At 42.3% G+C, this 24,437-nt stretch overlaps 1 protein-coding gene and 1 pseudogene across 2 annotated transcripts in view; both read left to right on the forward strand.

The window, feature by feature from the left end:
* Slc24a3 (solute carrier family 24 (sodium/potassium/calcium exchanger), member 3) overlaps window positions 1–24,437 on the forward strand; it is a 474,392-nt gene that overhangs the window by 387,411 nt on the left and 62,544 nt on the right. The window lies entirely within an intron of this gene.
* Window positions 11,865–12,516, forward strand: Gm19115 (predicted gene, 19115; annotated as a pseudogene).

A 24,437-nucleotide genomic window follows, 5' to 3' on the forward strand; every position in this document is an offset into this window, starting at 1 on the left:
GGCGATAAAAAAAAATGGCCCTAGGATAAAACTAGACACATAAGGCTTCCTAAAACAAAGACTTTAGAATTGGTACCCACTAGTGTTGCATCCTATTTCTCTCTCAAGGCAAGGCATATCAGATTCAAGAGATGCATAGAAAATAGAATCTTTTTCTAGAGCATGGTTCTCAACCTTCCTAATGCTGAGACCCTTAATACAGTTTCTCATCCTGTAGTGACCCCAACAATAAGATTAATTTTGTTCCTACTTTATAACTATAATTTTGCTACTGTTGTAAATTATAATGTAAATGTCTAATATGCAGAATATGAGATATGTGACCCTCACAGGTGAAGAACCACTGTTTTAGATGATACAGGCTTGAAAGAATTTTGTATTATTTCAGCAATCTACTAGACAGAGCCAGGACATATGTTTCAGGATTGTAAATAAAATTATGGTGTTTGTTCCCCATCTGGAATTTTCAGAGAAGAAATATTCATCAATAACTCCCTTTGCAGTGAGATGTCATTATATACCCTGTGACATGATGAGACAATATTAAAAGTACGCTCATGTCATATTTTAACTTCATCCAGTTATTACCAATCGCATATAACACCATCAGTTCAGTGGAAAAACTCACAGGATCTGAATTTACTAAGAAAGCCCCTATTTACATCCATCTTAGGTCAGTCCCACCTGTCAACCCCTTGTGAAGGGATGAGGTTGCAGCTGTCAGTAACAGCTGCAACAATAACACTAGGTCTCTATAGTGTCCTTCTTTATGGGAGCCAATGTGAATACAAACAATATACTAAGTCATTTATCCCTTAAGGAATGTGTTTATTCAGGAACAGCTGGCCACAAGTGAATGCAAGTGTGTGACTTCCCAAAATACACATCTTCTCTATGCACTCCCAATTTGCCACCACATCTGACCAAGACTTTCAATGTGCCATACTCTCTTACCACATTTGAAATATGTTCTAAATTTCATTTTCTTTCTATTCATCTGTAAGAGAGAGAGAGAGAGAGAGAGAGAGAGAGAGAGTGAAATTACTCTGGTGGTCTTACTGCACCTCCTGAGGATTTTGTCCACCAAATGCCAGGATAAAATATAAATAATATAGGCAGAAAATTAGTTTTCATAGTCTAGGTCCCCTAGTCCTGCTGAGAAAGCACTGAGTACTACAGATACTGTCAATATGCCCATTTGATCAGCCATCCCCTTTGCAGTATAAATGTGTGCCATTATATAGAGCCAGTTAAATACTTCCAAAAATCCCATAGACAGTCATGGAGGAGTCCAACAAGGTCCAACAACTTCTATTGAAAACTTTTCCATATGGTTTTATGAACTGGTGTGAAGTACCTGACCTTGCAGAGGGTTGCAGATTAAGCCCATGAGATTCTAGCATATTAAACATCCTTATTATCTGAAAATATGGGTTGAGTTGTATTCAAGAGGCATCTGAATGCAAGACACTTAGACAAGATCTGACAAAACAAAAGGCACACTTAGGGATCTGTGTTATCCACAGATGCTCCTGCCTCCCGGATAGGCTTGCTTAAGTTCTTCTATGTTGTGTCATAATTATCCTGGGAACCTTTCCCACTCACCATTTCTTCCCATTTTAGCAATTGTATATTTTGTTGTTGTTGTTTTTGTTGTTTCTAGATGTTCTCTCTTCTGTATTTTCCTACTACCATCATACCACATAGGCGGCTACATTGAACAATCGGGATTTTATGAGAGAGAAAAGTCCTTCAATTCATTCCATTGTTCAACAGTCTGAGACAATTTATGACCATTGTCTGTTTAGGAACCCTGCCTAACTTACTCCTTTTATGGCCATAAAAATACATTGAGCCTTTTGTAGTTTGTGTTTATTTGTAGCATGGGGACACAGGAAAAGGTACGGATTGGAAAACTGGAAAATATTTTAGAAGTCAAGAGAAATAACAAAATGAATCCAAAAACAATTAACATATTAGGCAAAGGATGGAAGAATGTGCCATGTCTGACCAGCATTACTTCATTGCTCTATTTTATTAGTTAGTGGATCTGGAAGCAACCACAGTGGCTTCCCTTGACAAACGTTCACTAAGTAATTCGTGAACAAGATGGAAAATGGGAAACGTCCCATGTTCCTTCCTCTCCCACTGGACTCTATAACAAGATATGGACCAGACCTCTTCTGAGAGAAGCTCAAAAATCACTAGAAATGTAACCCTCTGAGGGCAGGAGGCCAAGAGAAGCACAGTGGGGGAGGTAAGAAATTCTGCCCCACTTAAGGCACCAAATTCCATCCTCCTGCCAGAACTGTGCTCAGTTGGAATGGAATGCTCAATCATGGCTTCTCCCCTAAGAGGGAGGAGAGGGTAGGACATCCTGAACTGGCTATTAGGAGCTGCGTGGGGATTTTGGTTCTGTCTTGCCTGACACAGAACACTGAAGAAGAAAGATGACCACATGCTACAGTTGCTTGGGGACCTCTGAGAACAATGGCAAGCCCTTCCATGGTCCACACCACCAGAGAGATTTTATTATCACAACTGACACTAGAGGGAGCACTTGAGTAGAAACAGGCTGAGCTCTGCATCTGGCTGGGGAATAGACCTACAAGCAGAGAAGACACAAGAAACATTGAGAATCTCTCCTGGGGGTGATTGGTGAGCATGTTCCCTTTGGTGAAAACAGCCCACAGCCTGGAAACAAGCATTCTTGTTTCAGTGTCCAAATCTCAACAAAACAAAAAGATTTTTAAAATGCAAAACATAACCCAGTCAAAGGAACAAAACTAATCTCTGAAATGAATCCAAGGGAAAGAGCAGCCTCCAAATTAGCTATATTCCCAAAAAATATATGTTCCCAAATGTATGTATTTACAACAATTAATGAGTAAAAAGGCCATGAATTTGAAAGAGAGCAAGATGAGTTTGTGGAATGGCTTGGATGGGAGGAAAAGGACAGGGAAATAATGTAATTATATTATAATCTCAAAAAATAAGAAAAGTAATTTTTTAGAAGAATTCAAAATGATCATTATCAAAGTATTGAGAATGCAGAAGTCAACAAAGGCAAGAAAGTGATATAAACAGAAACAGACTGTGTGTGTGTGTTTGTGTGTGTGTGTGTGTGTGTGTGTGTGTGTGTGTGTGTGTGCTTCCTAGAGATAATGAAGTAGGAAGCTATCCTAAGCAGAAGAGAGGTCATGTGAGATTATGGGTTATGGGAATAAGGAGCAAAAAGGAAACAGAGACCTACTGACACCTGCCTGGAATCCTAGCTACTGGGGAGACTGGGGCAGAATAGCAAGTTCCAGACTCATCGCTGCTACAGTACAAGTTCAAGGCTCGTGAAATTAGTGAGGTACTGTCTCAAAACAAAAAGCTTCAAAGCAGGGTTCAGGCTATAGCTCAGACATGTGTTGCCTAACATGTGTGAGGTCCTAACTTCAATCCTAGTACCATATGAAAAGGAAAAGAATGGAGAAAATAGCCGGGTGGTGGTGGTGGCGCACACCTTTAATCTGCATTTGGGAGGCAGAGGTAGGCGGATTTCTGAGTTTGAGGCCAGTCTGGTCTACAGAGTGAGTTCCAGGACTGCACAGAGAAACCCTGTCTTGAAAAACAAAACAAAACAGAAAAAAGAATGGAGAAAATATAAGAAACCTCTTAAGATATCAAATGCACCAATATCTGCATTATAGAAAAATCAAAGAAAGAATTTGAATAATGTCTAAATTGCTTTCAAATTTGAAGAAGTATGTATATAAATTTGGGGAGTTTAAATAATTAATGGTTACATAACTAATCAAATCAGGCTGAGATGTAGCTAAGTGGTAGAGCACTTGGCTAGCATTGAGAGGCCCTGAGTTTGAATTGCAACAATGAAAAATAAATTAACTGGGGATCCAGCCCAGTGATTAATGCATGGAAGACAAGCACTGTACAAACTCAACTACATACAAGCCACAAGTGTCTGTCAGAAGATTATTTACTGTCATTTTCCTAGTAGTGGGGTTCAGATCAATGGCTTGTAAGGGCTTGATCCCCAACTGTTGGCACTACTGGAAGGTTTGTGACTGGAGTCCTGCTCAAGGAAGTGAAGTCATCCTATCCCTTGGTGTACCTAAAAAGTGATGTTGAGACCGCAGTCCCTCTGCTCTCAGCTCATCAAGAAGTAAGCAGCTTCGCCCTACCATCCGCCCCCATGATGCATTGCGTTGTCAAAGGCCAGAAGAAAGGAGGCTAGTGACCATAGACTGAACCCTCTAATCCCATGAGCCAAAAACAAATCTCTCTTTTCAGCTGATTATCCCCTGGTATTTTATGACTCTGACAGGAAGCTGAGCTGACACAGAAAAAGATTGGGTTTGCAGAGATTGTATGCAGTGTGACATACTCTATGAAGATTGACAATTTTTGCACTGGAATTTAGATTATTAAATTTGTAATTATCAAATGTTTCTTAACTCTGTGTTTTATATGAAAATATGCCAAAATCCAAATACATTTAGAGTTCTGTAGAGTAAAATAGAAATGAAGCTGATTATGAAATAAAAAAAAACTTAAGATAAAGACTCTTTCAAGCAGTGGGCAAGGAGTGGCTCATCATATTCAGGGGCACTTCCATGAACCTACTGGTGAGTTAGTTCTCACAGAACCTTGTAGATTAGAAAGGAGAGGGATGGGATATTCAAAGGGCTAAAAGATACTGCCAATCAGGAATGGTCTGCAACAGAACTCTCCTTCAAAAATGAAGAATATAATGGCTTTCCCAGATAAGGCCAAGAGTGTGTTAGCATCAGACCTGCCAACACAAGCTAAGAGAGGCCGACCCTTCAAGTTGAACTGAGTAAGCTAGACAGGACCAGGAAGGTCAGCAAAGATATGAAGCTGTACATACAGAGATATATACCCCTAACATTCTAATGTCAGTACATAGCCTTTAATTCAAGCAAATAACTTGAGAATGTACTAGGATAAGACTAATTAGAAATTACTGATAAATGATCACAGAAGTTCCTGTATAACACAAGAGACTCTGGAAAGCCACTCGGTTCATAGCTCACACAAGGTTCCATGCTGTATGTTAAAGTGATACAGCCGGGGCTGGAGGAGACAATCAGAAAAAGCTGGAAAATGGGACAAAGGCAGCTTGTGATGTAGAATGTTATTGTTCCATAATAACATGAGTATCAGCAAGACATGTGGTGAACAGAAGCCAGTAAAATATTCCTCATGGCCTACCATATTTGATTTCCATTATTTAAATGGCTGGAGAATTTGGTAGAAAATAAATGTCCAGAATCCTCAGGTTCTCTGCCACTTACAATGGCCAGGTAACCTAGATTTTGAAAAAGGCTCTGATGATGAAAATGAGTAACAAGTCAGGATCAAGGAGAGGCCATTTGAGAAGTTAAAAAAGCATAGATCCTAATTCTACATTCAAACCTGGACAATGGGAAAATATGTCCTCTCTGAATGCAGGGTGTCCTTTCCTGCAGCCACCCTTTTTCATTTGATTTGGAAATATATAAAACCCAATTTTCTTGTTTAGCACAGTTGTCATAGCTCACACACAAAGTTCACTATTCCAAAGGATTTTAAGTGTCAAGTTAGGCTCCAGTGGTTCATAGGTCAGCCTTCTCCAAGGAAAATATATCTTCTACATCCAGGACAGCAAGAACGGGGAGTTCTCCATTGAAGTGCTTTTGAACAGCATCATAGAAGTTCGTTCTGGCCCTCGAGCTTTCCCTGGGCTTGAATGTGTGGAAGCAACATGCTCTCTACCCAGGAATAAAACCAATTATGTGAACAACCCCATCATTATGTAGCACATAATTGGCATGACCCTGTCAGTATGTGTGTGGAATACAGATACCAGTGACTTTAAAAGTGGTGAGAGTGACAATTCAAAATGTTGTTTTTAACAAAGTCTCCTAGGGACAGGGACGTAGCCATCATAGAAAATTTAAAATAAAGCCAAAACATCGACTTTCAATTCGTAGAATCATAATGCTTCCCTCTCTCGCCTTCCCATGACCAGAAAGAGCAGAAGGAATGAAATGTGCTGGACGCAGCATTCGATGTGACTTGGTGTTGGTGCCGTATGTATAAAGGGAGATGATGTAAATATGGAGACTGATTTTTTTTAACTATTTATTGGTTCTTTGTGAATTATACATCGTGTACCCCAATCCCACTCATTTCCCCCTCCCCTCATACCTACTCTCCACCCTTGCAACCTCACTCCCAACAGAGAAAATATACCCTTTTGACAACATGTCTTTGCTTACAAATGTTCACTGCAATGACTCCTCGGTCTGGCCTCTATCAATACTTGAACCTCACTGGGGCTCCTCTTGGAAATCCTGTTGTTGCCCTGTTTTATGGATCTCCTGTAGCTTTGCATCTGTAGGACCAGCCCCTTCATGCACTCCAGCAGTTCATCAATGGGGTAGATGTTAGCGTAGGCCAAATCAAAGCTCTGGATCTGGGCCTGAGAGCTATCTGATCTGGTCAGCCTGATGGCTCTCCCGCTCTCATGCCTTCAGGGCCAGTTCACCAGCATCCCTGCTACCAGAGCCAGCTCTACCCTGCAGCCTAGGCAAGGTACATGACCCACATTCCCGAGAGTTGCAGCCAGTGAGGGACATGAGCAGTTCTCCCACTCTCATGACCCTGGGGCCAGCTCTTCTGCCTGCCATAGATGACAAGGGATGAGGGAGGGGAGGGGAGGGGAGGGAAGGAGGGTGTCTCTCCTTCATCTGTACCACTGCCCAGCAGACCAGAGGAGGCCCAGCTCTCCCACACCCATGCCCTCACCCGCAATCCCCCACATCCAGTGCCAGCTCTACGATGTTTCCTAGGCAAAGTGCAGGGCCTGTTCCCTTGAGTGCTGCAGCTGGGGAGGGGCAGGGCCAGCCCTCCCACTCTTATGACCTCCGGGCCAGCTCCCTTGCCTGATGTATGTGGCTAGGGATAAAGGAATATCATCTCATCCCAAGTTGATGTTCTCACAGTTCTATAGGTTAAAAGTCAAACAAGATGTTGGAAAGGCTGAGTTCCTTCTGGAAGCATCAAAGGGACACTGCCTTTCTCAGCTCCCAGGGGCTGCCTAGGTTCCTTGAACAGGGGCCCATCCTGTCTCACCTGAGCCTCTTGCCACCATCACACCTCCTGCCACTCCCTCTGCCCCTCATCCTTAAGGACCCTTGTGGCTATTTAGGGACTTCTACAAAGTTCTTCTCATCGTGAAACAAACATAGCCTCAGCTTCTGGGGTGAAGAGCTTAGCTGACTGCAGAAGATACCTCTCCCCTTAGGAGACATTATACAGACCCTGCTTGTCACCACTGAGCTCCCTGGCAGGGATAAGGGCCAATCATGTTAGGTTAGGCATCCTTGCTAATAGGTCTAGTGTGGTGAAACCATCTTAGACAATTTTTTACAAAACCCACATTGTTATCTGCACCTTCTTGGACTCTGCTTACTAAGCCTTGCAGACTGCCTGCCTTGCACAGGATTATCTGCCCAATCAGGTGTAATTGTATATTAAGTAGGGACCTGCTTTCAATTTAATTGGGTGGGGTGGAGAAGGAATTTTTATCTATTTAGAACAGTGGTTCTCAACCTTCCTAAGACTGCTACCCTTTAGTAAAGTACTTTATGGTATGGTGACCCCCCAACCATAAAATTATTTTCATTGCTTCTTTATAGCTATAAATTTGCTACTGTTATGAGTTGTAATATAAACATCTGTGTTTTCCAATGGTCTTAGGTGACCCCTATGAAAGGGTCACTTAATCTACAGGTGAGAACCTCTGGTTTAGAGCATTGGCTTCTCAGTCATTCAGCTGGCTCCAGTTGGCCATACAATTCCAACTCATTGCTGTAATCTTCCATTGCTCCCATCTGTAAAGTAGTGATTATAGCATATATTCACTACACTGGCAAGTCAGGGCCAGCAAAACAGGACTACAGGTGTGAGGCTGAACCAGCAAAAAGGTTTGGTTTGGTTTAGTTTGGTGTTTGGGTCTTTTTTTCCCCTAACAGAAAGCTGAGTCATGGTGTTGGGGGTGGGGCGTTGTTTCCTCTGAGATCTTTCTCCTAGATAGAGCAATAGCCACCACATCTAAGCATCTTCACCAAGTCTCCTTTTGGACATCTTTGCATACTAAGCTTAGTTGTTTCCAAAGATGCCAGTCAGTTGGGGTCTGTCCTAATGACCACATCTCATTCCATTCCATGTTTCAAGACTCTGTCTCCAAATACTGTTAACCTGTTACGTAAGACCACACTCTTCTGGGTTTTGAGGAGTTAGAATTTAGCTGAATAGCAAGTACACATCTCAAATGACTTGCTGCATGAGAATTCAATTAGGTAAAGCATGCAGGGAAACATCTTTAGAAAGTGCCTGCCATTCAAACTCATTAATGATGATGATGATGATCTTGTTTTAAAGGAAGTCGTCCAACACATTCTATACCTGCTATAAAAGAGTTTGTGTGTTAATAAAGGAGAGAAAAGGCTTCCGGTACCTTCTGCTTCCTTTCAAGCTGCCCCCCTCAGCACTTGGGTTTCTGCTTGGCCAATTCCTAAAGGCTGAAGCTTATTAACAAGGCATTCTGGACTCAAGTTTTCTAGTTCAGCAATCTGGGCTTTGATTTTCCTTGGACACTTTTGATAAGCTTAGCTTCTTCCCTCAACTCCTGGAAGCCAGAATTCTATGTTTGTTGAAAAACCAAGAAAAAGGAGATTCATTTACACATATCAGTTGCCCAGCTGGTACCAGAAATTCTGCTGGGGAGACTCCAGACCTTTAACAGGGAAACAGGGTATTTTTTTTTTAATTTGGATCTAAAGCATCCTAATAGTGTCCATGAAAACATTTATTCTACCTTGAGCAGCCATGTGTCTCTGCATTTGCCAACTTTTGTTACAATTTTGTAACAATTTCTGGTTAACGCTGGCAGCAGTGTTGTGTATGGTTATAAACATAAATAGTTAAAAAGCCATTTGGAGCCCTGACAGTTTTACTAAAAACAGTGGTAGCTTTACTCTCAGGGCCTAAGACCACCTCGGCCGTGAGGTTTTGGTGGGTTTTCCAATGCCAAGCTTCTCCTCTGAACAGTCAGACATAGAACAGGAAGGAGCACACGGGATCCTATCCATCCCTGCTGAACTACCAGCTACTGAGGGGTCCTGAGGAAACGGAGGTCACTGTCTGCAGTTGTGTATTCACAAAAGACCGCATCAGGGTCCAGAAGCCAATGGTGGTTCCAAACATATCAACGTGCAAAGGATCCTGGCTTAACTCAGTGAATCTAAAAAATCCAAACACAAAGAAGACATAAAAGAGGGGATGGACAGCGAGAGGAGGGAGAGGCTGGAGGGGCCGCTGTAATCAGAATGCGCTTCATTCAAGTATGAAATTGTCAACAAATTCGATGAAAGTTTTTAAAAAGATTTATTCCACAGTGTTAATAGCAGTTTGCCCAAACTGCTGCCTCTTGACTATCCCTTGGCCAGTAAATCAGCGAGCAAATGGAACACAGCTCCACAGTAAGAGGAAACAAATCCTTGTCACAGAGCTCAGCACAGATGAAGGTCAAGGTCACAGAGTGAACGAAGCAGCCGGGAAGTGTGAACACTTGTATAATCACACTTGTGTGGAGTCCTCGGTGCATGAGCCTGCTCTGCGGGGCTAGAAATGAGGGCCGTGCTTACATGGGGAGAGACGTTCTCTATGTCTCTATATATTGGGGGTATAAACACACAGATATGCTACATTTTTTTATGACTCATTAAGTTACAGATTTTATGTGGACACGTTTTGAAGCCTGGAAGCTGGACTTCAAAACTTCTGCTGAAAAGTCAATTAGTGAATGAAAGAGCATTCAACTAAAATAGAAGAAAATTAATCTCCCAGTGGTCACAGGGTGAGGGATTAGAAAGGCTTTGACTTTTCACACTGGGACACATGTCCTGTCTCTCAGACACAGCCTACATCTAACTCACAAATGCTGTGAAACATCCCACTTTGAACAGCGTTCCTCTCTTCTTCTGGAGGACTTCACTGTTGCTTCTCACAAGGGGCATTTACCATCCATATCTACAAGCCCTGCAACAACGGCATGTCACAGAAGGGGTTAATCCACCATCGCCTAAGAGGCAGGGAAGGCATTCCATAGCGACCTGAAGATCTTAATGAACTTCTAGAGGACAGAAAAAAGATGTGGCTCTGTTGACCAGGGGATCAGAAATTATCCATCCAGAGCTCTTACAGGAAAATGTTCAAGATGAGAGAGGGGACATGAGATATGAATTTTAGACACACTCATAGAGCATTAAGCATGAACTAAAAAGGGGTGTGATAATTGAGTCTGTTGTTAGAGAAGAAAGAATTGGGTTCATTAACTGGAGGATTGTTACTGGGTCCTGGGTATCTCTTGTTGTGTAAATTGCCACACAAATCTTAGTAGTATAAAATAGAGTGATTTACTTCAGCTCAATGAGTCTATGGTCCCAAACTGTAGATAGGGCATAGCCAGATAATGACACCTGTTCCATAATGTCCAACAACTCTATGAAAAATCTCAGCATCTTAGGTGAATGACAACTGGACTGGAATGACCACAATGTCAGGATCCAGTGGCACTCATCTGGCATGCCTACAGGTGGCCTTTTCTTGTGTCTTAGACCATCCCACATCATGGTGGCTCTGGATCGTCTAAGATCACTTTCGTGGCAGCTTAGGACTCTGAGGTTGCTGAGAAGAATGAGCAGTTGTTGTTTTCTCCCCTCAAAAGTGTAACATCTGACAAACTCTATTCGTCAAAAGTCACCTTCCCCATAGGGTAGGTGCATCAGTCAGGCCTTCCCCATATCGATAGACTAGTGGCTTTGCATAGACAGAACCACCAGAAAATCACCTCAGAGCAAATAAAGGTGTTGCTAAGAAATCGGTTGACTGAGTCTGAGGATGCTCTGGACCTTTCCGATGCCCAAGGTCACAAAGAACCTCTTGATTAGGAGAAAAAGATTGCTGCCCCTCCTATTTTAGTTTTATGGGCTCTGTGTCTGCCTAGAGCACTGACTGTATACTCTTAGCATAAAGCTCACCGGTCTGAATACTCAATGAAGTCTCACAGAGCCAGCAGCCAGCCTTACTATTGAAGGGATCTAGGCAGGTAGTCTGTATATGCCCAAAGCCAAGGCAGGCAAGCTTTCACTACTGTTCTCTGTACATTTATATGGTTACAAATGCTTCCTGAGACTGGCAGACATTTGAGGATCCTTCCCCAAGGAGAGGACCAAAATGGATAAACAGAAAAGCTGTCCACAAAGAAACCAAAGATAATTCTGGTGATTGAAACCTTTTTTTAACATTTTAATTAGTGTCTTTGGAGAACTCCACAAAGGTATTGAAGCCATAAAAGAAGAATCGGGTGTTATTTTTAATTTTTACAGAGACCATGGAGAGTATAAATGAGACTTTTAAAATAAAAAAAAATTAGTGTTGACAATGCAAAAGTCAATTTAATTATACATAAGAGAATTTTAAAACTAGAAAGTAGGGACTAAGAATGTAACTATTAGTAGACCTTTTGCTTGGTATACATGAAGCCCTGGGTTCAGTCATAAAACTGGACATGATGATGCATGCCTGAAATCCTAGCACTTGAGAAACAGAGATAGAGACCTCAGAAGTTCAAAATTATCCTCAGCAACCTAGCCAGTGTGAGCCAGTCTATACTGCATGAGACACTGTCTTAATAAATAAGAAGGAGGTAGAGTAAGAGGAAAACAGAAAGATGGTGACCTAAACACCCTTGTCCTCACTACTGTGGAATCAAGAGATGTTCCAGAAAGTACTGTGGGGACAGTGTGGTTAAACAAGGGAGGGATGAAGGAAATGTGACCACACTTCCTCTAAATTGTGTGACCGTCATCCCTGTTGTCTCTCTGTACTCTGAAGTCTGGACTTTGCTGTGCTTCTGGGCTATGTTACAATGTGTTCCACATCCTGCTACCACTGCCACTCTGTAGAAAATATGGATAAATATGGTCTTTCAGAGTGGTACAGTGGAAGGTCACGTGAGTACCCTGAGGATGTGTTTGTTCAGGATAGAAGTCCTTGCCGGGGTGGTGGCTACTGGCATGAGAAAAGATGTAATAGCCATAACGAACAGTGATAGAAGCCAGGAGTGCTCTGACAGTGCCACAGGGAAGTCAACACTCCTGGTGATTCCTGGTAACCAACGAATCATGTGCAATACATATATGAGATGTCATTGCTCAAACATCTTATGAGGGAGGGTTCAGTGTGAAAAGGTAAAAGATCTCTTTCTGAACATTCATTATACTGACCATTGGACTCACTTTGATAGTGTAATCTGCTAGGGTACTGACTACCATTTTGGAACAGTCATCCCTGATCTTGATGGAAGATGGCACAGGCCATGGTCCAGAGCATGTGTGCATTCACAAGAAGTGTGTCTATACGCTGATTTGAACAAGTGATTGTTCACAAAATGGCCTACCCTATGAACTTTCATAGAGCCAGCAACCCGCCTAACTCCTGAAGGAATCTAGATCTGTATGTAGTCTATGCATATGCAAGGCCAAGTCAGAGAAGTCCCCACTTTACTCTTCTTAGTACATGCATATGTATATGTATATGTATATGTATATGTATATGTATATGTATATGTATATGTATATGTATATGTATATATGTGTGGGTGTATATTTAGACACCACTGCCATTGTAACTATTGGTGATGTCCACTACACTGCCAAGTAGGTGGTACAGGAAGGAGTTACCATCTCCTGTGAAGAAAAAAAGGAAAAGAAACTACAATATAACAATAAAAGATTGTGAGAGAGGAGTTGAGAGAGAGAGAGAGACTGAGACTAATAGAAGACTAATGGAATGTGAAATAGAAGCAGAACCATCAAATATATAGAAGTCTTAGTAACCATCACAGCCAAATATTACATGTATGAGAGGGAATGGGGGTGGGGGCTGGAGAGATGGCTCAACGGTTAAGAGCACTGACTGCTCTTCCGAAGGTCCTGAGTTCAAATCCCAGCAACCACATGGTGGCTCACAACCATCCCTAACAAGATCTGACACCCTTTTCTGGCATGTCTGAAGACAGCTACAATGTATTTACATATAACAACAAATAAATCTTTTTTAAAAAGAGAGAGAAAGAGAGGGAATGTGGAATGATATAACTTGCCCAAGTCTTTATTTCTCATGGCACAACTCAACGGATCTCTGAAGGGGCTAAGTCAGGAGTTTTTAAGAGCTTTTGATTTGACATTATATAAACTAGAACTAAAAGATCTCAAAATGAAAATAATTACAAGTGTATATATAGTTCTGGGCCACTGGAGAGGTTAATTAAGAACTGGGTGTATTTCACTATAGAACCCCAAATACCATTTAGTTTTAAATGTGTCAATTTAATTTTTAATATAAGAATAAAATCCTCAAAATGACCCTTAGGAAATAAATTTTAAATGTCCAAGGAAGGAAGATGGAAGAAGTAGAGACAATGGATATGACTATATGGTTATGTCTATATCCTTGCTTAGACATGGCATGCTGGGAAGTGTTCTGAAGCTATTAGATGTCATTGCACTTGATCCTCAGTAGAGCCTGTGATGGGGAGCCTATTAATGTCATTATTCCCCTTTTGTAGATGATGAAAATGGGATACCAAGACATTAAATGATAGCTTTCCCAAGGCCAGACAACTCGTAAATGCTACCTGCGACATTTACTTTGTGCTGCAGATACTGGCCCTGGGCCCTTGTGTTTCCCTGAGACTGCCATCATGCCTCAGTCCTGCTGACACTGTCTGTTGCTGCCTTGTCTTCCTCAATGAGAAAACCAGATAAAAAGAAAAGAGCAAGGTATTTACGGTTAGTTTGGTGACACCTTAAGTAACTGATGCTGAGTGGTTACCCAATGGTGAGCAAGATGTGTTGGAGCAAGAAGACTATTGTTTGCTCTTGTTAGAGTTGTTTACGTATGTGCATAACTCCAGGACTAGCGGATTAGTGTTTCTTGGGGGCAGGGGGTATGTGCATGTGAGAGCAGGGTCTGAGAGACCTGAACTCTGATCCTCTGGGAGAGCAGTGCATGCTTTTAGAAACTGAGTCTTCTCTCCAGCCACTTGAGGGTTTTTTTTTTTTCCTAATCATAATCACACATATTTTTGAAATCAGAATTTATTTTTGAAATTAATATTATATAAGATCTACATATTCCCCTCCTCCTTGTCCTTTTCTGCCTGTAGGAGAGCTACCCCTGAGGTCATGAGAGCTGGAGAGCTAGCCCTGCCTCTCCCAGGCTGAGTGACCTGTTTGGCTTTGCTTTGGTTTGGTTCCTAAGAGTCTCTCTGCATAGCCCTGGCCTTTCCTGGCACTCACTATGTACACAAGGCTGGCCTCAGATTCATAGAGATCCATCTGCCTCTGTTCATTTTGTTTCTAGGATTAGAGATAATTTATATATTCTTAAAGGTGCTTTTTCTGAAGGCAAATGCATTTAATTGTTCTAGCTTTATTCTTCTACCTTGTTTGAAACGTCTTGTCTTGTGACCAAGGTCCTCTGAGGCTCAACTAAAAGGCCTTCCTCATCTTGTCTCAGAAGACTTCAGTGGACATAGAAGTTGCTGTTATCTTACAGATACAAATGATTTCTACGATGTAGTAAAATGTGTACTTACCAGCAAGGGACAGACCATGTGGGTTGCAGGTATACAGACCTGGTTCAGCATGAACCTCAAGTGGCAGCCTAGTCATCCTTAAATGACAATGTTAAAATAAAAAATCGAGGGGAAAAAGAACATGACAGCGATTGGCATATAAAAAGCAGGGATATTTTTTTAAGGATTTATTTATTTTTATTTTGTGTATGTTTTGCCTGCATGCATGTCTTTGTGTCACATGTGTGCAGTACCTATAGAGGCCACCAGAATTGGGTATTGGATACCCTGGAATTGGAGTTACAGACAGCTGTGGCTGACTATGTGAGTGCTCAGAATGGAACCCAGGTCTTCTGGAAGGCCAGTCAGTTCTCTTAACTGCTGAGTCATTGCTACAGCCCCTAAGAAGCAATATTTAATGTTAACCATTACAGTACAGGGAAGAGTGTGATCTCTGGAAACAGCCTAATATACCAGATCACCAAAGGCCTCGCATCATTCAGAGAGGTCATATTTTCTGGAAATGAGATAGGGAATTGTGGGACGGTAAACCATGCCTTCAGGAAGCTTGAATCGGAGAACAGGTCGGAGTCCCCAGAAACTCGGTGGGGACACACCTGAGATGGTAGGCACCTCCCAGCTTCCTACCAGATTTCTGGCCTGGAACACATGCCACACTTCCCACGTAAGCAAACATGACCTGTGGACAGTTTTTCCACACTAATGAGGTACCTAGAGGCCCTGATGGTTTAGCCAGTAAGCTCCACTTCCCAGACAATCCTCCCTGCAAAAGGTATGTAATCTCTGGTCCACCCTGAGAAGTTAGTATGCATCCATTTTCCACAATGAACAATCAATAAACAGTTTAGAACCATGGACTGTCTGTCTCTTTCATCAAGAACTGCGGTGAGGAGTGTGGGGAAGGCCTTCATCTGCAGAGCCGCTGTCTACCTCTCTGTAGAAGGCCCATCTGTGCTTCCAGACAACCACTGCTACCTTTACCAATGAGCTAAGCCAGAGCTACACACACACACACACACACACACACACACACACACACACACACACACACCCTGTTTCCCCAGGCTGGACGCAGTCCTCAGCCTTCGCACCCCCTCCACTCCCAACTCTTCATCACAGGTGGGTGAATCCTCAATCCTTCATTCCTGACCCCTCTGTGGCACCCCAGGGACGATGGGGTGCCTGGGAGTCAAGAACCCCAACTTCAGCTTCCCCCATCTTAGATTGCATTTTCCCACCCCCACCCCCACCCCCCAGCGGTGTCTCTGCACTTCCCTAAATCCCAGCACCGGGCAGCGTGGGACAAGCACAAACTCCCAGCATTTCTCCTCCCTAGTGGCTGGCCCTGCCCAGCAGCGGGGTAGAACATGGACCCACAGGGAACTAGAATTAAGATCTCTGTTTGCAAACGTTCTTTGCCCCTAATATATTCACATACAAGATTTCTTTCTTTCCACAACTTAGGAACATCTCATCTACTTTTCTGTGGGTTCTTACACATTGCTATGGATCTATTACAGGTGAATATTACCCCTCCAGATGGAAAATTGAAGTGATCCAGAAATAAACAATTTGTGTACTACTGGTCATGTAGCAATATAATGATAAATAGTGAGGAGAATCTCACGTCTTGCAGCCACATGCTTTGAAAAATGATAAAGAGGGAGGGGAGAAAAACACTGCATTTGGATCTCATCCTTTTTCTCTTGGCACAATGTAATTATAATAAAAGCCACTGGACGGTCTGCCTGCAGTTTGATTGCAGTTCTAGTCCTGTGGAAAGCTGAGATGCTAGCTACTCTCTGCCTGTACAGCCTTCATTTGTAAACTGGAACATGGTCATCAGTTAGATAATCCAATGCCTCTGTGTGTTATTGTTTAAAAAGCATTCAGCTCTTTGGAGAGACACTTTTGGTTTGGGTTTTGGCTTGTTGTTGCTTGTTGTTTTGGTTTTAGGTTTGGGTTTTATTTGGGGTATTTTGTAGATGATATATTTATTGGTTGCATTAGTCACCCAGTTCCCTCAACTTTCTGCCCAATTATTTAATACAGATCAAGCCTGAATGTTACTGACACACCGATGTGTTTGAATTCTCAATTGGTTTGGTGTGAGGGGTAATGTCTTCCAAGCACACATTATAAAATGTCCTTGGGTTCACTTCTCCCTGGCTGCTGGATTGATTCATGAGCATCACCTGTCTCCCCACCGAGTCACAAAATTTACTTAAAATAGATTGGCTGCAATTCAACTGGAGCCAGATGAGCCACAGGCATAGCAACTGGTATTGTTTGGTATAAAAATATCACCATACACCTCTGAGGAACACAGCCTGAGTCCTCACCCCAGGGAGGATGGATAGATAGATGCCTCCCTCCCACCTGGAGCTCCCACTGAATATCCAGACGAGCTTGAGTTGAGCATTGGGATCAACCACATTTATTCCTTAAACACAGGCTCCATTCGAAGTCAGATGACCATTTAATATGGCAACAAGCCCATCCTTTTACAAACACTGTGGTAAATATACACAAATCCCACTTGTGGTGCACTTTAAATGATGAAATCAGAGAACCTTGGATTTTTCCAGATGTGAAATGGAAACTTCCAAGTCCAAATTCAAATCCATATCCAAGCTTGCAATTCTGAAAACAATAGCTGTTTCCCTTTTCTTTTCTCTGTCTCATTTGTTCTAGGCTATTATTTTTCAGAACAAGTAGAGGTAAAAGGACCTTCAGTCCCCCATGTCTCCTTTATCCACCCTCTGTACCAGAGAAAGTCCCCTCCTCTAATCTGATAATGTATTAGACAATGACTGCTAATGTAAGAGTGTGTGTCGTTTGAGGGAAGACCCTATTTCTAGGAGCCTAAACTCGCATCCTGTGTACGGTCTAGCCGGATGATTCCTGAGGTCAGGCGATATAGATGAATGCTCCATTTTACTCCACTTCAAATGCATACGAGCTCCATGCCATCTTGGAGACCAAGCCCTCTGATGACCTGTTACAGATCAGAGTCACAAAATGATCCCTCAAATTTAAGACTATTTGAGACTGTCCTATTATGTTATGTAAATGAGAATATATTATTTAAGTGAGAATACATTTGCCCTGTAAAATATATCTGGTGCTAACTTGTAGGGTGTCCATTTTAAAATAAGTTCTAGTCTGGATTTTCTTTTCTCTTCTCTTTTCAGTGAAGGGGGCTTATAAAGGAGCAGTAATTTTCTTACTTGGTTCTTTCTATACACAGTAAAGAGGGATGCCTCCCAAACAGGACTGGTACTTATAATAGGTGAAGTAAAAAAAAAAAACTATACAAGCAAAACCTCTCATTTGTAGTGGTATTCTTCACATACATACACACACAGACCAAGAGTCATTCTCCAACTTGAAGATCCTCGTTAGCTTTCTTTGCCCAGTATCATGGCCAGACCCTACTGCTCAGGAAAAAGACTGGAGGGCTGTGGTTCCCTCCATATCTCCTTAGTCTCTGTGTTTTTCATTTCCGTCTGTAGCTCAGACTCAGGAGCCCACTATCCTCTAGCAGACACTGTAAGTGCTTATACATTGTCTGACCATGCCAGTAAGATGCAGCTTCTGATGGTGCTACAGTAGCCTGAGGGATGACTGCTAACAACAGCCCCAAAACAATGGATTTTCCCTTAGTTCATTTCAACTTCTCCTACCTGCGTTCCTATCAGTATAGTGAGAATGGACCAAGAGCCTCATTATCTCTAGCCCCACCCCCATTTTAGTGGAGGGACAATTAAATCACCAAACACTGACGACTATGGAGACAACCTCAAGGCTTCCATCTCCAAAAGGTAGACAAGGGGGGTCTACCCTTTGATGAACTTTGATGAGGAAAAAAAAAAGACATCCTTGTTTCTACCAACCACCCATGTCTAACATTTCATCTCATTATGAAGAAGACAGCAAATGAGAGTCCCTCAGCAGTACCCATGACAGTCAGCCAGCCATGGCGATGGGGATGCTTTCAGGATGCATTACAGTTACTACAGATACCTCCAACCTCTTTCCCCATCCAGCCTGACTCTGGAGCAGTTAACTCCTCCCATAAAAGACTTACTTGCTCTTGATTACAAAGAAGTTGTTGTGTGTGTGTTCATTGAATTCTTGTGTGAATTCACATTTCCAGTTAGAGGAGACACAGTCAGTGTTCCTCCCATGACCAGTCCAACTACCCTCACCTGATCTCTGACTGTAAACCTTCATTTCTTTTCCTGAGGGCTCTTCCTTGCCCTGAAGTCTATATTTTTGGCCCTTCTGGGTTAAATGGTATTAGGAAGTTTAGCCCTCAAATGGCTGACAGAGTGAGAGAATAAGTAGCCCAGCTCTTTCTCTGCCTACCTCCCACTGGGGCCGAGCCTCACATGCCCACTTCCGTCACGTTCTCTTTCTTCCTTCTGCTATCTGCCCCACTTCCCCAATCTCCCAAAAAACTGTTTCCTAAGTCATCTCCCCACATGCAATACTTGCATTTCTGTTTCTTTCATTTAACAGATGTGGTTTAACGAAGGTACCCTAAAGATGCTACTTTTATTCAGAAAACTTGTATCAAGAACCTAGAAGTAACAAACACCAAACTAAGTGCTGGTAAATCTCTGCCTGACTGTGAAGGCGGATGCCCCTACACCTGGTCCTTGAATGGGCAAAGGATCCCGGGGAAATAGCCCCATAGACTAGCTGAAGGAGAGCAAACTGCACATCCTGGAGGGGAGGTGAACTCTGAAATAGCAAGCAGGGGTTTGGATTTATCACAAAGACGACTGCACATAATGTTGTAAGAGGTAGAAAAGTCTCTTCTCTGAGATCCAGGCCATTATTAGAGGCATGTTTATCACCCAGCATGCTCAGGGGAGAGCATTCTGAAGACCAGTTCTCTGAGTGCGTCATCCTGAGATGGCCTCTTTATTTAAACTTACACCAGGCAGCAGCGTGTGGACTTGTCAGTTGTTTTTCTTGTGTAAACTGAGCACAAAATGAGTTTTCTTAAGATGTGAGTTCACTTTACGTTCCTATTGTGAAAATTAATAAGTAAAGCCAAAATTCATAGGGTGGAGAGATGGCGTGATGGGGAAAGTACTTCCTGCACAAGTGTGACAACCTGAGTGTGCATCTCCAGAAGCCGGGAGAGAAGTGCAGCTGGGCAGCGCATGCGCAGAACAGAAGCTCCTGAAGCAGAGTCAGGGGGACAGCAGGACACTGCTGGGCAGTCAGTCCAGCTACTCAGCTTCACTTTCAGTGAGAAATGCTATCTCAAAAAGTAAGGTGTCTAGTGACCGAGGAACACACCCCCCCACACACACACACACACATACAAATTAAAAAAAGGAAAAAATAATGCTCAGAAGCTCATATGTTTTGAAAATTCATGGCATAGCAAATGTCTAGAAAGCTCGAGAGCCTTTAGATTACACTAGTTTTCCCACAGCAGATAAATACTCACAGCAAACCTGAACAGTGGACATTTGGTAGCACCAACGCTTCCAGGTGGAGGAAAAGGCCACACCAGGCCCTCTTCTGTCTAGACATCACTGCTGGTATCTTCACACAGTTATAGGGACTCCCAGAGCCCTGCCTTAGCTCCAGACTGTATGGCTGTGTTTGCTGAAATCAAAATTGGCTGTAGAAGTTGTGTCAGCTCAAAAGCTGGGAATAAAACCCATATTATGTTCTTCCTAATCTTTTTTTTCCATGAAGTTTGTGTGAAATAGTATTTCTCTGAGACAATAGCAACTCTATGTTGTGCAACTATTGTGGTGTTTTGTCTGCTTTGATAGTTTTTTTTAAAGGTAAGCATTCACAAAATAAGATTTATCTTTTAAAAATTTGTCTGACATGTCATATTAGTCATCAAGAAAAACCAATCATACATAGTATATTGAATTATGTGTGCATATATTTTATATTTCCAAAGATTCTATTTTATAATATATAAATACATATATGTGTGTGTATGCTTGTATAGGGTTACAATACATGATCATATGCATAATTTTACTGTAAACAGTTACTTTTAACCTCTTTGATGAATCCAGAATCCCAAAAGAGAGAAGATTGTGTTTTCCTCTGTTTGGGAAGTGTGATTTTTTTTTTCTCATTTATACCACTCTGAAATGAAATGGAATTATAAGAAGGGAATCAAAGCTGCATATTCAGTCAAGAATGTGTGAAATGCACTCCAGAAATAGCAAGGAAATATTAAGATGAAATTCCAGCTGGGAGGGATTCCTAGAGCTATGGGGGTGGGGTGGAGCCTCTTTCTGGGTAGACAATTCGATGGCAAAGGGGCATCTCTTCTTTTAAACCTTGCCTCTTGTGAGGTATTATATAGCACAGTGTGCAGGCACAGGGACTTACAACCCAAACTTCCTAGGTTTAGATCCTAATTCTCCCCTAATTCTACCAGTACATTATTGGTCAAGTCTCTTTATCTCTTGAAGTTCCAATAGCTGGTAAGAGAGAACAAGCCAAGTGTCAGCCCCTGACACTAGTAATGATACTCTGCTATGCTTGCAGACAGGAGCCTAGCACAACAGTCCTCTGAGAGGTTTCATCTAGCAGTTGATGAAAACAGACGCAGAGAGCCACAGCCAGACATTAGGTAGAGCTTAGGAAGTCTCATGGAAGAGTGGCGGAAGGATTGAGGGAGCTGGAGGGATCAAGGACACCACAGGAAGACCTACAGAGCCAACTAACCTGGGACCAGGGAGATTCACAGAGACTGAACCACCAACCAAAGGGCATGCATGGACTGGACCTAGTCCCCCTATACATATGTAACAGATGCACAGCTTGGTCTTCATGTGGGCCCCCCAACAATTGGAATAGTAGTGGGGGTCGTAGGGGTTGCTGTCTCTGACTCCCTTTCCCCTAGCTGGAATACCTTGTCACCAGGACACGCTTAGTCCTGATGAGACATAATGTGCCAGGGTGGATGACTTCCCTTCTTTAAGGAGAAGGAAACGGGGAATAAGAGAAGGGGGGATGGGAGGGTGGGACTGGGAGGAGAGGAGAGAGGGGGCTGCAGATCGGATGTAAAGTGAATAAACAAATAAATAAGGAAAAAAAAGAGGACAAGCCCTAACATACTAGGTTAGTATGCAGATTGTATAAAATAGCCATTTCCATCCCTTGGTAGTACAGACAGGTAAATATGGTCATTTTCAGTGAATGGTGGTATCAGAAAGTTAGGGAGAAAGGACAGGAGTCCCTGATGGAGCCTCATCGTATCTCCGGCAGTGGAAGGTTTGGACAGATACCTTCTCTCAGTTCCCTTTTGAGGACAAAGAGTATTCCCTGGTTTGACTCCTCCTTACTGTGCTCCAAGTTCATCCACTCTGTAGCAGGGAAATTGGTTTTATAACATGTTACATCTTAATCTGGGCCTGAAGTTTGTCCACAGTCCAGATGCTAAAGACAATTCATAATGAGAAAAAATGTATTAGAGTCTGCTCAAATTTGACATCTGGACTCAGTGTACGGTTCATTTCCTGCATTAGTACATCGCAGGGGGTAATTTATATTACACTTTCCCGGTTTTATTAAGGTCATATATGCAGAGCATTTAAGCAGAGAACCAGTTATTGATGACTCTGTATGGAAAATAGCCATCTTCCAGCCCCATCAGAACCAATTTCCCACTAATGTGGCTGCTCTTGATATTGGCTATGAAATCTCTAAATGCCATGCTGAGGTGTCAGCTACCGGGTTTTCAGTTGCAAGTGTTCTGCATTGACTTTCCAGCATGGGAGAGGAGCCGTTAGCCTCCCGGTGTTATCCACAAAGACTTGAATCCTAAGTTTGGTTGTATGACCATCTGCCTGATTTATTACAACTGTACATCCACTCTTTATTTGCAACTTATAATATACATTAATAATGATTTATAACCTTTTGGGGACAGTTCTGGTTTCCTAGTAGTTTATAGATGTCTGTTTATTTGTTTCTATTTGGCTTGAGTTTGCATTTCTTTTCCAGATAGGGTCTTACCTCGTAGCCAGACTGGCTTTAAACTCACAGTTCTCCAGCCTTAGCTTCCCAGGTGCAGGGATCACACATGTGTGCTGCCACACTCAGCTACAATGGCCCTGATTTTTGGTTTTGCTCTCTTGCTTAGTTTTCTACCTTCTGTTCCTAGAACTCTTAAACCTGTTTTTTAATATAAGTTCCAAATTATCAGTATGCTGTCTTTTTTCCTTCTGGGGTCTTCTGATCTGCTCCAGTTTGGCTAAGCACCTTCTAAACTTGCAGCAAACATTTTTTTTTAATTTTATCTTCCTGTGATAATTTTCCATTGCCATCATTCTAGAAATATCCTTCAGTTATTATTACAGAGTCTAGTTGCTAAGTTCATGATGTTTTGTAATGTGTTCTCTGTGTATGTCTTATTTTGAAGAAGTGTGCCCTCCAGTAATGTCTGGTTAGTCATGAACAAAGGGACAAATGTTTAAGGGAACTAAACTTGACACTTATTCTTTTCTCACTTTTAACTAATAAGTTGGTTGCACAAACGAACTTTCAGGTAAAATAATTTCTCTTTCTAGTTTTGAAGACATGTGTTTCCTTCTGGTTTCTGGTGTCTTTGTTGAGAAATCAGATGTCAACCTGATTCTGATCATTTGTATCCATCTACCTACATATCCTCTCTATCTCCTTTTCTGTCTTCCTCCCCCTCTCCAGCCCTCCTCCCTCTTCCTCCTCCTCCTCCTCCCCCTTTCAGTCCTCCCATTCTTCCTCCCTCTGTCCCTCCCCCCAATTTACTCCTTCACCTATCTCTGTCTCAATTCTAAGGTCTGTTCTAGGCTGACTGTTGTGAAATTTTGTGGCCGAGTGTTTGTAGAGTTAAGCTAAGTGAAGAATTTGGATTATATTTTTGTTTTGTCATTGACTGTTGTGTTGCATGCTTGAGGGTCTTTTGACTTTGAAGATGAAGTCCTTAACTTGTGGAAGTTGTCCGTGTGCTTGGTCACCTCCTCCCTCTGTGACTCTGTTTCCTGAGCTGCTGCTGCTGCTGCTGCTGCTGCTGCTGCTTGGGCGCTGCTGCTCTTAGTTTTTGCTAAGATGAGGGATAGACCATGGCAAGCCTGTCAAAGTGAGGGAGGAATTCTGGGAATGACATTCTTAAATAGTCTCTTAGTTGTCTTATTTCAAGGTCCATCTGCGGCCTGACTTCTGAATTTTCTACAAAGCCAGATGAGTGACCAATTATTCCTCTGCTTCCCAGATTCCAAAGTTGTATTGCTCCGCTCATCTCTAGTCTTTTTTTTTTTAATTTGTGGGTTTATGTCTTGTTTTAAAAAATATCTGTATTGTCAGATGGTCACAGTATAATAAGAAAGAGCAGAGGCTGAGGCAAAGCCCAAGCAGTTCACTAAGAGAGGTTCACAACTTACATTTGTCTCAAGCTGTAAATTCGTTTGCCCGATTATAATAAACTGAATAAATACCCAAGACCTTTGGCAACCCCCTGACAAATGAACAGTTTAGTTCAATTTATCCTATTCTGTCCATGCTGAGTGATGAGCAGAGCTTTTAAGAAGCCACGGTCTCAGGGAAAATGATGAAAGAGTAACGAAAACTCGGGAATTGTTCCGCAGCAATTGCCACGGAGTGAGTCTCTTCTGGACAACGCTGTCATCATTAACTTAGATCAGCCAACACAAAACCTAAT

This window comes from Mus musculus, chromosome 2, assembly GCF_000001635.26.
Source record: "Mus musculus strain C57BL/6J chromosome 2, GRCm38.p6 C57BL/6J".
Lineage (NCBI taxonomy): Eukaryota > Metazoa > Chordata > Mammalia > Rodentia > Muridae > Mus > Mus musculus.